The sequence below is a fragment of the Triticum urartu genome, chromosome 6, assembly GCF_003073215.2.
Source record: "Triticum urartu cultivar G1812 chromosome 6, Tu2.1, whole genome shotgun sequence".
Taxonomy (NCBI): domain Eukaryota; kingdom Viridiplantae; phylum Streptophyta; class Magnoliopsida; order Poales; family Poaceae; genus Triticum; species Triticum urartu.
The window spans coordinates 197,511,795-197,524,751 of record NC_053027.1 but is presented as its reverse complement, the minus strand read 5'-3'; positions in this window follow the sequence as shown (position 1 = coordinate 197,524,751).

Genomic DNA, 12,957 nt, shown 5'->3' with positions numbered 1-12,957 from the left:
TGTGATGTCAAGCTTTAGTAATGGGGAATTTACATAGAAGTGAAACAAAAAAACTTTTGCTAAGAAAAATGAGATCAAAATAATTTTATTTTATTTTATATTACTTCCAACTATACAAAACATGAAAAATGAAAGTTGGAAGAGTAGAAAACAAAACTAAGTACTCCCTCTGGTCTTCTTTACTTAGCATATATGATTTGTTGAAGTCAATTTTTGTAAAGTTTGACCAACTTTATAGTTATGGAAAGAAATATCAACATTCACAACATGAAATCAAAACATTAGATGCATCATTAATTTACTTTTTATAGTGTATAACTTTAGTATTATATAGACGGTGATATTTTCAATATAAATATAATCAACTTTTACAAAGTTTGACTTCGGACAATCCTTATAGACGAAGTAAAATGGATGGGGTACGACTAAAGGGGAAGGGTCCTGTGTTGTTTGATGGGAATATGGGATGCCGATCAGTACAAGTATATTAAGAGTAGTACCGGATGCCGACGGATGGTGGCGGCGACAGAATGGTGCGTCTCGCGCGCCTCACGGCTCGCGGGAGGTAGCCATGTCTTGCGGCTAAGATCATTGACGCCTGACAGGGAGGGTGACCATTGATGAAGCTGCGGTAGCTATACACGGATGTGGGTCATGGAGAGGACAGAGGAGGATTACTCGCACGGGAGATGGAAATGCAACAAAGGTGAACTGTCGAAGACAAAATCAAATTAATCCTCCAAACCAAATTAACCAAAGAATCGTCTGCAGCGGAATAATTAATCGATCTGTCAGTCTAAATGGAACTTGGATATCTCAGTCTAATAAGTGGAAATAACTGTAGTGTACGGTGTCGCTGTCCTGTAGTCGTTGAATTTCACGAACTTGGATATCCCCAAAAGATTCCACCTCAACCGTCTCCGCTGGCGCTCGCACTGGATCGTGAAGTATTCTCATGAATTGGCCCATTGGCATGCTGAGATTATCCGATGGCACGTCCTCATCATGGAGGCCCAGTGGTGCAGCCATATGCTACTGGTCCAGACCAAGAACATTTGCTGGCATTGCCAATGCTGTCCCCATAAAGTTCTGCCCAGTCTAACTGTCGTCATCATGAAGAAGACCCACCCACATTATGTCAACCATGAAGATTTAGCCGTCATCATCATAATGAAGAAGAGGCAGAGGCGGAGGCTGTGGCGCCTGTGGCAGCTCAAGGTGCTCTTGCCCGAGAGCACAGGCACTCCCCGGCGGCAGTAGCGTGGAGGCGCCGGCAAAATAGTCTACCATGATAGGTTTCTTGTTCCCATCAAGCCATCCTCCCCGTAGACTTCCCTCGGGTCATCGTTTGTGGCGCGCCGTGTGACGTAGAGCTTGTGGAGCGCAGGCACGCCCTTCCTGCCGGCGCCCTAATCCCTGTCGCTGCTGAACTCTTACATGTGTTGTTGCCAAAACCGAACCACCGGAGCACGGCGATCACCGGAGACATGACCGGAGGGGAGGAGGGACAACACAGAAGGATTGCCGGCGCACAAACACCCCCCCCCCCCCGCGCATGTACGGGACTTTCTGTTATTCACCACGAGCACGAACTCGTTCTCCTCAGTGATTACACAGGCGTGAAGTGGGTCTTATACCCGCGAGCTCTGACATGCCAGGCCTCGCCTACACGCCACTCCCCCCACGCCCCGCGCGCTCCGGCTCGTGCCCGCGCATCGTGCCTGCCCACGATCACCACAGCTGTCTCGCGCGCCCGACGCGGTCCTCCCCTGGATCCTCGCTAACCAACTCCCATGGCCACCTCGTGCACACACGCACTGGCTCACGTACACACACATACGCACGTACGCACGCACACCTGGTTCGAGCCTGACACGGCCACCACGCGCACACACGCGCTCGCCGTGTCCGCAGCCTAGCCGAGGCTTATATGCCCTACATTTCTCCCCCTAAGCCGAGGCTCAGAGGAGGCCGTAGTCCCCGATGTCGACGTCCTCCAGCAGCGCTGCCGCGCCGTCGTCGTTGTAGCCGCCATCGCCCGCTGCCGCTGCCGAAGCCCACAGCTCCATGCGCCGCCGCGCCACATCTGCGTGCCACACCCCACGTCCCCGCGCTCCCGGCCCGCATGTACACGATCTGCGCACCAGGTCCAGTGCCTCGACGTGGTCCGCACCCGCGGTCCCGGCGCGCCCGACGCGTCCGGTGCGCGCCCATACACGCACCAGCCGTGACCGACTCGCCGCCGTGCCTCATTCGCCACGCACCGCTGCGGCCTCACCCGCAGCGCCGCGCCTCCATGCCGCCGTGCTGCTGTGTGTCGTCACCACGCCTCTGCATCCACCGCACGAACGGCGTCACAGCGAGCCACAGCCGCGCCCGTCTCCGTGCTCACCACGGACTCGCCGCGCCACAGCCCCGAGCCGCGAGGCTCTGGTACCAAATGTTGTTGCCAAAACCGAACCACCGGAGCATGGCGAGCACCAGAGACATGACCGGAGTGGAGGGAGAACACAGAAGGATTGCCGGCGCACAAACGCCCCTCCCCCCGCACGTACGGGACTTTCTGTTATTCACCACGAGCACGAACGCGTCCTCCTCAGCGAATACACAGGCGTGGAGTGGGTCTTATACCTGCGAGCTCTGACATGCCAGGCCTCGCCTACACGCCACTCCCCCCGAACCCCACGCGCTCCGGCTCGCGCCCGCGCACCGTGCCTACCCACGATCGCCACGGCCGTCTCGCGCGCCCGACGCGGTCCTCCCCTGGATCCTCGCTAACCAACTCCCGTGGCCACCCCGTGCACACACGCACTGGCTCACGTACACACACATACGCACGTGCGCACGCACACCTGGTTCGAGCCCGACACGGCCACCTCGCGCACACACGCGCTCGCCGTGTCCGCAGCCTAGCCGAGGCTTATATGCCCTACAGCATGAACGACATTGTATTGCGCTTCTTGGACGTGCCAAGGTTGAACCCGAAGCTGTTCTTGAGCCCGCTGTCTTGGACCAGCACCAGCTCCTCCCTGGCCTGCTCCAGCCGCCAGTGCTTGTTGGTCTGGACTCTATGGTCGGCGCACTTGGTCTTGGTCGTGCACGGGCTCTGGAACTTGGACACGCCGAGGAACTACCGTGCAAGCGCTGGCCGGTGGGTGCAGCTGCTACAGTGCTTAGGGGTCCTTGGCATACATGTCGGCATGGAAGATGAACCCCTGCACGTCGGGCATGTTCTCTTTGCCGGTGATGCACTGGTTGAGGAACCCCAAACTGTACTGATGCGTCGGGCTGAAGTAGACACCCGGAGGCAGCGGCAGCTCCAGTTTGTTCGCCTCGCTGGGCTCAGGAGGACGGACCATGGACATAGAGCTGCTGGCTCTGGCTCTGGCACCAGTGGTGGTGAAAGTTGATCTCTGGATTACGCGGGTGAAGAACAACAGCTTTGGTACCGGCGACGCCGAAGGGCTGGGTGTCTGCTTCGGAGCCGGCGATGCAGCAGGGGGAGACGATGGCTTGGGTGCCAACACGGCTGGAGATGACGGCCTTGGAGCCGTGTCACGACTGGTTTTCCAATAAAATATTTATTGAGAAATCAATCTTTTGAGTCCAGTATGAGAAAAATTCTCCTTACTGGTAGACAAATTCTTGATACAATAAGCCAGTAGCAAAAAATATATTACAGGGTCGAGCTACGGCAGCTCAACCAAATTATTACAAGCACGCCAATAATTATACATAATGGCGGACATGACACAGTGGTGTGGAGGCATACTACTGACTCGAGGATAGGGCGGTGGTGGAAAAACACAGCGGGGAGTGGGATACATGACTCTAAAACTGGCATCTCATCAAGCGTCGAGGTGAGGCTCGATGAATTTATTTGGTAGCGGAAGCGGATATAATATAGTGACCAAATCCAGGGTCGCACGAGACTGACTGGGATTCCTCTAGGCGTCGGACTCGCTATCGAACTCTTCATCCATGAGATCGCCTTCGTCAGCATCTGGCCAAATCAACAAGCCAGTGAGTACTTTGAAAGTACTCGCAAGACAGTTTGGACATGAGATATAATAAATGCAGGCATGAATGCGTCACGATTAATTCACCAATGTATATTCAAAAATTAGCATAGCGAAGTAAGTAAAAGGGAAACGGCGGTAGTCCGCCTGATGTCCCAACATATCATAAATAAAAACCGATCGGGTGTCTGAAGCAACGCCTCGAAAGGTGAACAAATAAAAGTAAGGAAATGGTGCCACAGTCGAACGTCTAAGCGACATCGCAGAAAGGGCTTTAAAAGAAATGCCACAGTCGGACGTCTGAGCGACATCACAGAAAGGGCTTTAAAAGAAATGCCACAGTCGGACGTCTGAGCGACATCACAGAAAGGGCTTTAAAAGAAATGCCACAGTCGGACGTCTGAGCGACATCACAGAAAGGGCTTTTATTCACAAGTAAATAATACTCATAATCAACATTCAATTCATAAAAATAAACGGGTTAGTCCATCCACAGGAATAATCATTTAACCGGAATTAGCACTCATACGATTCACCGGAGTCTCTGTCATCAAAACTGGCACTTGTCAGGATAAGATAATACTGAACTTGGACATGGAATAGATGATTCAAGGAATATATGACTCTGCAGAGGTTGTACAAAAATTTCCCACAGCCAACGGATTTCCGTAGTCACGAAGGACTAGTTCCGTTTACGGTATTCGGAAGAAAACACAGCTAACCGGTACACACCCATCCTACCTCTCGATGCTAGGAATCACCCTAGACATCGTCCAAGAAAAACTTTTGAGACGGGGAGATCACAATCTCGAATAGCATGGGATCAAATTTATATACGCGCGCTCTAAGGGGTGCCCCCCTCTCGGTCCCAACCGAAAACACCCATGCCCCCTGACCGGATGACTGGCTTTAATCCAGGGCCATGGAACCATCATCCCGGCCTCTCCTTTTTGGTGTGTACCAGGAAAGCGGTTTGCAACTTACTAAGCCGTATTCCTTGCGGAAAACATGTGGTAGTACAGGGAAGGAAAAAGGAGGAAATTGGATCGATACGGTTTGACACTGTAGTCATATGGTCTGGCATAAGACTGGCATGCTACAACACTGCCATCTTACCCATCCTCATGCCAACACATGGCCATCCATACTCACATCCATCCACGTATGGATCATCGAACTCACTTACCTCATCAATGCATGGAAATAACGTTCATCGGTATGCTCTTCAACATGCCATGAGACTAACAATAATGCAAAACATGCCAAGACACTCATCATATCAAAAGTTCAAACATGCTTGCCTGGTTCGGAGTAGTCGGAGCCTAGCTCGGTGAAGTTTGCGGTCCCGTCACCTCCTTCCGTATCTACGGTATAAAGAAAATATATGTGCTATCGTAAATACCACGAGGTGCACAAAAAGTATTCCAAAATTTTTTCAAACAAATATGATAAAAAACTAGACAAAAATCTGAAAAGAACAGAAAAAGAATCAATCAAAAATATTATTCTGTTTAAAAGTTATAAAGGTTTTTGTCCAGGGACTCATCTGTAATGAAACAGAAAGTTCCCAGGGGCTAGCTCATAAAAACAGAAAACGTTCCCGTATAGAATACGCCAGCCCAGAGGGGAAAGCACATTTTTCCTGAAGGCGCTTCCAGAAAACGATTCAATAGAGAGGGCAGAGAGGCTGACGGTGGGGTCCCACTCGTCAGGTTTAAACTTTCAAATGGGGGGGGACGAAGCTCGTCGGCGCCCGAGAGCCGCGGTGGTCGCCGGCGGCGATCCACGGCGAGGCAGGGGGATCGGAGGGTACCTCCGTGTTCAGGGCACCCTTCCGCGTCGGTTGGTGGTGGTGGTGGTCGCCGGCGAGTACCACGTCGGCGGCGAGCCTTGCTCCGGCGGACGGCGGCTCGGGTGATCGAGGGGCTCGTCGGAGAGAGCTGCAGTGATCAAATTGAGGAGGGGGTTAGGCTTCTGGTAGCTAGAGGGAGTAACCGACGGGGTTTGGGAGCCGGAGACGGCCTCACCGGAGCGAATCGAGGTGGAGGCCGAGGCGGATCGGGGCGGCCGGAGCTAGGGGAGGAGACCTTCTCGAGGTCCTCCTGGTGGCCTGGCGGGGCGTTGGTGAGGTGTAGTGATGATGCGTGCACGAGGGTGAGCTCGGGGGCCCTTTATATAGGCGGTCCGAGGCGGTGGCCGTGAACGGGGGTCTCCGGTGAAGATTACGGCGGCGCAGAGCTTGGTCGGGGGTGCTTAGGGAGTTGGGCGCCATCACGGAGGTCCACTGGCTCCATTTAGGTGCTAACCCGGCTGGGATTTGATGCTTAGGGCGAGCTCGACAGAACGGGGCGGCGCGGGCCCGTCGGCGGCAGGGAGCACGTCCCGTGCTTGCCAGGCCACGGTGACGGTGCAGCTCAGGTGTTCGACAGAATGTTTTTTGCCTCTGGGGATTTTTCCTTGAGCTGATTTTTGGTGTAGTGGCTTCTCATTGCTCAAGTAGGCTGCCTGAATTTTGGTGGAATTTTTGGAGAAGTGTAGATATGAATTTCACCAAATTTGGCAAATCTGGTCCAAACTTGCAGAGACTGAATTTTGAAAATTTTGAAAAGTGGAGGAGTGGATCAAGATGGTTCTGGGTTGTGGATGCTAAGGACAATCCAGAGGGGTTGGTTTTAGGTCAAAACTCAAATGCAATAGGGTACTTGCTTTGAAAACCACTCAGGCTCCAAATAATTTGCAGAAATGGTTTTGAGGGAAAAATAATTAAAAAAAAATCCAAAACTTGCTTGGTTTAGTTGGGACAGAGATCTTAGGTTGGTTACAAGGAGGAGGGGAGGTTTTGGAGGGGTTTTATCACATGGGCAAAAATACCAAGTCATGGGTGGTTTCCAAGATATGAAAATCCCCAAATTTTCATAGAGTTTCTTTTTTAAAAGAAAAAGATTAAACTCCCAAAATAATTTGAGAGGGAACCAACAGAGAAGAAGATTCAAAAGATCAAATACCATAGTTTGAAGAAAAAATAAAATTCTTGCCAAAGAAAAGGAAGTTTTTGAGAGGAAGGATTTCTGGAAAAGAAATTTTAAATGCCCTCTAAAAAAATATCAGCAAAGTTTTTGATGAAAATCAATTAAAATTTTTGGGAGTGTCACAAGCCGGCCACGGCGCGGCGGGCCAAGGCTTTGTCTAGGCTTGATCCAATTGATCCCTAAGTAGGATGGGGTTGTCGGGCTGGTCCGTTTGCTGGTTCTATCAATCGCTGCACTGTCGGATAGATGCGTTGGACAAATCAGGTTGAGATCGATCGCTGGAAGGAAAAAAGTGAAGAGAAGTCCCAGCCATCAATCTTTATAATTAGCATAGAATCAACGGATATAAAAGGGTGACTTATGGAGAACTATGAAAGCCTCCATCCTTTAATATTAGGTAAAGACTAGCCACCACCAGAGAGAAAGGGGGCTTCTCACCCACGCAAGTTCACCTAGCACAAGAACATCTCAACCTTAGGAAGCTATTCTTCCCCTTGTACTGTTCATCATCAGCCCAAGAGGCAATCCACCACCACCACACTGGAGTAGGGTATTACACCACAACAGTGGCCCAAACCAGTATAAATCTTGTGTCTTTCTGTCTCGTGAGTTCATCGAGTTCGTCCGCAAGATCTTAGAGAGCTAGGGCGTGGATCGATAGGGAGAAAATCTTCGTGCGCACCCAGTGTTTGAACCTTAAGGGTTTGCCGGAACCCGTGATTCGACAAAGGTAGACAAGTACCACAAGTGTATGAGTAAGCAAGCACAATATGATACAAGTAAAGACTAAGAGACAATTAACCACAAGTAGGGAGTTGGGGTTAGGAATAACCGCAACTCCAAGAGACGAGGATGTATGCCGATGTTCACTTCCTTGGAGGGAAGCTACGTCACCGTTTAGAGAGGTGGGTGTTATCACGAAGGCACACCAACGCCACGAAGGCTCACCCTATTCTCTCTTTGATATATCACCATGAATGTGATTCTCAACTACTAGTGGGAAACCTTGGGGTGGTCTCCAAACCCTCACAAACTTTCCGGGGGTAATCACAATGGTCGATTCCTCTCTGAAGAACTCCTGCCGCCTAGGAGTCTCCAACCTCCAAGAGTAACAAGAACAATGGGGAAAAGCTCAAGACTTGCTCAAATAACGAATTCCTTTAGTGCAAAGAGGGGGGAGGAGTGGATCTATAATTGAGTGGACAACTTCTCTCAAATGCTCTCAAATCCCCGAGGGATCTAAGATTTGGTGTATGAGTGTGTGTAAGAGAGAGAGAGTGAAATGTGTTCTTGGGGATGTTCAAAGTGAATGGTCAACCCCCTCACGGAATGGGTGAGAGGTATATATAGTGTCCCACAATAAGTGGCCGTTGGAGCCATGTGAGTGCAGCAGTTGTCAGACGTCTGAGGCCTCGGCAGGTACCGGACATCCGACATAACACCGGACATCCGACATATGTACTCTGTTTGGATGGTACCTGTCATCCGACATTTTGGCTCGGGTTAGTGAGTATCGGATTACTGGAGAACGTCGGACGTCTGAGGCAACGGACGTCCAGTAGAGATCGCAAGTCTGACATTTTGGATCTGTTAGGGACAGGCCGGATTTCCAGTGAAGGTCGGAAATCCAACGTTTTGGCTCTGTATAGGAAGTATCGGACCTCCGGTGGATGCCGGTCGTCCGACAGAGACAGGGTTCAGATGATGAGTGTTAAGAAGATCATTGAGGAATACTTCCACGAGACCCCATGTCCCCCCCTTAATAGTGCGAGATCCCTATACTCAATAACAAACATAAGGGGCCTAAGCTAATAGAATTGTTTCTTAATTCTTAAGCAACATAAGTATTTCTGTAGTCATGATCCACACACAAGATCCCGAGGGGATTAAACCTGATATATACTTGACAAACATTGTTAGTCCCCTATGTGTATATTGTTATCAACAACAAAATACAATTAAGGGCATGATCACACATTCAATCTCCCCTTTTTGGTAGTTGATAACAATATACACATAGTACAAAATAATAAGATTGTTCTATACTTAAGATAGATTTGTCAAAGAGCATTTCAAAGCCTAGATGCACAAATATGAAGAGCTCCCCTCACAGTGATAATCATTACGAACATTATATGGAGAGTTCCGCCTCACAGTAACAACCATTATAATAATATGAGCAAAATATTTTCGGATATGCATAGCTCATAGAAAAGGAGGTATCTAATCATGAAGAAACCCATGACGTCATAATAACATAATATCTACTCATGCATAAAGCCATAGATGAAGTCATACACCCACTTAAAACATAATGGTCCTACATAACAAAAACAAGTGTTAAGATAGATAGAACAATAACTAGTTCTCCCCCTTGGCATCAAGTACCCAAAAGGGACAAAGAGGACCAAACAAATAGTCACAGGTCATCATCATCATTGTTATGAGCTCCACTACCACCAGCCTCATCGAAGAAATCAACCCACTCAGGCCCCGAAGGAAAGCCAAAATTTGAAGGAGGAGCCGCCGGAAGATGCTCATTGTCACTAACATCGGTAGCCCTAGAGTCACACAGACGAGACTTCAAGGTATTCTTGGAGGTGATCATGTGAGTGACAACATCATGGTTTTGTGTGCAGTTGAAGGTAAAAGCCTTCATCATGGAAGAGTGGTCCTTCCCAAGAAAATGGTCAAGATGCCCAAACGAAGCAGAGTTAGATGTGGTAGGGTGAGACCTAGCAGTAGACCTTCGAGCAGGTGCAGACTTTGAGGAGCCCTTGGGGGCCTAATCGTTCACCATGGGAGGTGGAATAATCCACTTCTTATGCACATGAGTCCGTTCAAGAGGAAATGCAGCCACACTCTCAATGAGAGCCCGAAAGAATGGAGCGTGAGAGAAGGCCCGCTTGTACTGAAAGCTAGCAAGACGGATTTCATGCCACAGAAAATGAGAAACATTGGTATTCCCTTTGGCAGACTCATAGAGGCGAGGCATAACATCAATGCAATAACTACTACATGATCCCTTGTCACCCATCTTGGGATAGATGGTGCGAATGACACATTAATGAATGACGATGAAAGGAGATCTCCAAATAGACTTGATTCAGATCCTTCATCTTATCCTCCTCAGAAAGATCATCCAGGTCCTTAAGAAGATAGCCACAAGCCTCGACAGCTTTGGGTTTATGGTTGGGGTCATCCTTATGGATCTTGAAGCCAATGTCAGGAAAACCAAGGGCAGCGACAAACTGAGCATAAGTGGCGGTGAGCTTGGTGTCAGAGGTCATCCAGGTGATGGTCTGTCTGGACCAAAGAAGCATGTGGCATAAAACTAATGTATGTCGGCATGGTTAAAATCGTGCTGAAATGCAAATGGAGCAGCAAGACCGGATGACTCAATGAGTTCAATAGTACCCGGGTACTTCACAGGATGAGCCCGAATGTGCTCCAATTCAATGAAATGGTGAAGAGAGAGACCCTTTGAGAGAAAAACAGAGGTGTTGATGTCTTCCTGAACATCAGTGCGGAAACGTTGATCCAGAGAGTCTTGAATCACCTCGAATTGATCAACGTCGCGGCGGAACTTAAGATATACAGGCTTGGGCACTTTGGTGAAATCCTTGAGAGCACGCCCACGAAGTTGAGGAGCCTCAAGAGATATGCGTCGACCATCCACATTTGGCTGTATCGGAGGAGGAGTAGGCATGTAGGTGGCCCTTAGAGAACCTGAAGGGCAGATTGGAACAACCACATACTCAGCGCGCTCCTCATATTAGAACTCCTCTTCGTAGTCAGAGCCCTCAGTAGAAGTTGTGTCCTCGATCACATGGAGTTTCCTAGCACGTTGCACGGACATTGATGCTCTTGCGAGTCATCAGACTCACTGCAGCGAGAGACTAAAATAAAAAAGATATGAACATGGGAGATTTGCACAATGAGCCCCTACTAGAAATGGAGACCGAAAATATGAACAACGGAACGGGTCAAGCAAAATTTACCGCGATCAGCGACACCCCCGGTATTCTTGTGAGCAGTGTGTTTGGTTTTCGGCATCGTAAGGTTGATCACACCTAATGAATCATCCAAGATGGACAAAGGGGATCACCAACAGGGCATGAGGACCAACAGTGCTAGAAGAGAGCGATGGATAGAGGGATAGTACCGGGCCGGATCGAATGGAGAGGGTCAGATCGATGGAGATCCTTACCGGTGGCGAAGAATACGGGCGGCAGCGTGACCTCCCTCGGTGGCGGTGATGGAGCAACACCCAGGCGGCGCGGGGGTGGACAGAGGCGTGGGTGGGGAATAGGGCAACTGCCCGGTCAATCCCGTCCCCAGATTTTATATGGGCGGCGGTCTTCACCGGACGACCGACAGATGTCGGACGTCCGAGGACTGATGAGAGTGCTAGGCGACGGACGATCAGACAACATCGGACGTCCGAGGCCTGGGGAAAAGAGGGCTGTTAGGTGATTTATCCACAGCAACCGGTCATCCAACCAGCGTCGGACGACCAGAAGCTGTGAGCCAACGGACGTTCGAGAATTATTGGACGACCGTGGCAAAGGATTTGTATAGACAGTGTTTAGAAAGAGATGGTACCAAAGATCTAGATGAAATAAAAGAAAACAAGAGCAGGTGAATTATATAAATATATGTGCAACTAGTCAGAGATGATACCATATGATTATTAACAAGCCACATGTATTATGGAACACATGCATGATTGAGCAACCCTCCCTCAAGGAGAAGAGGTGGCCAATGGCCACCATGTGTGAGTATGTGTGTCGTGATGCCGCGAAGATGTTATCCTTGGGCTCAAAATTACTACTCCATCATTTAAAGCATCATAGTTCGAGGAACATGGTAACTTTGAGAGTGTTTGTTCTTTTTATGCAATATATTGGGTGAGAGTACTCATGAGTTGAGTGTCCCCCCCCTAAATATATGCCTACATCAAGACAAGACATGAAGTAAATGTATGCATGGTTACTAGATTTCACATAATGTTGTCAAGTTTCAAGATACCAAGTTCACGCCTAAGTTGAAAAAATCTTGCTTCATCCAATGGTTTGGTGAAAATGTCTGCAAGTTGCATATCTGTACCAACATGAGCAATATCAATGTCATCCTTTTGCACATGGTCTCTCAAGAAGTGATACCTAATATCAATGTGCTTGGTGCGAGGATGATCAATGGGATTCTCATCAATTTTGATGGCACTTTCATTATCACATAGAAGAGGCACATGTCTATAGGTGATACCATAATCCTTCAAAGTTTGCCTCATCCATAGTAATTGATTTGCACAACTAGTGGTTGCAATGTATTCGGCTTTTGGGGTGGAGAGGGGGACACAATTTTCCTTCTTTGAGGACCAACTTACCAAGGACCGTCCAAGAAATTCACATGCACCGGAGGTGGACTTCCATCCCACTTTGTCTCCATCCCAATACGCATCCGTGTACCCAATGAGATCAAACTTGGCATCCTTGGGTTAACATAGACCCAACTTTGGGGTGTAAACAAGGTATCTAAGAATATGCTTAGCCGCCTTATGATGACTTTCCCTAGGGGAAGCTTGAAATCTAGCACATATGCCTACACTTAACATGATGTCTGGCCTAGATGCACAAAGATAAAACAATGAGCCAATCATAGAGTGGGGTCAAAAGGAATACGAGTGGTGTCTTTAGTGAGAACAAGTTTTGTTGCCATATGTGTCTTACATGGGCTTGCGTTTGTCATGTCAAACTTCTCTAGAATGTCCATGAGGTATTTTGTTTGAGACAAGAAAATTCCTTATTAAAATTGTCGAATTTGAAATCTGAGAAAGAACTTCAAGTCCGCATTGCGTGACATCTCAAAGGTCTTGGTCATGAAGGCCGCAAACTTCTTGCACAAAT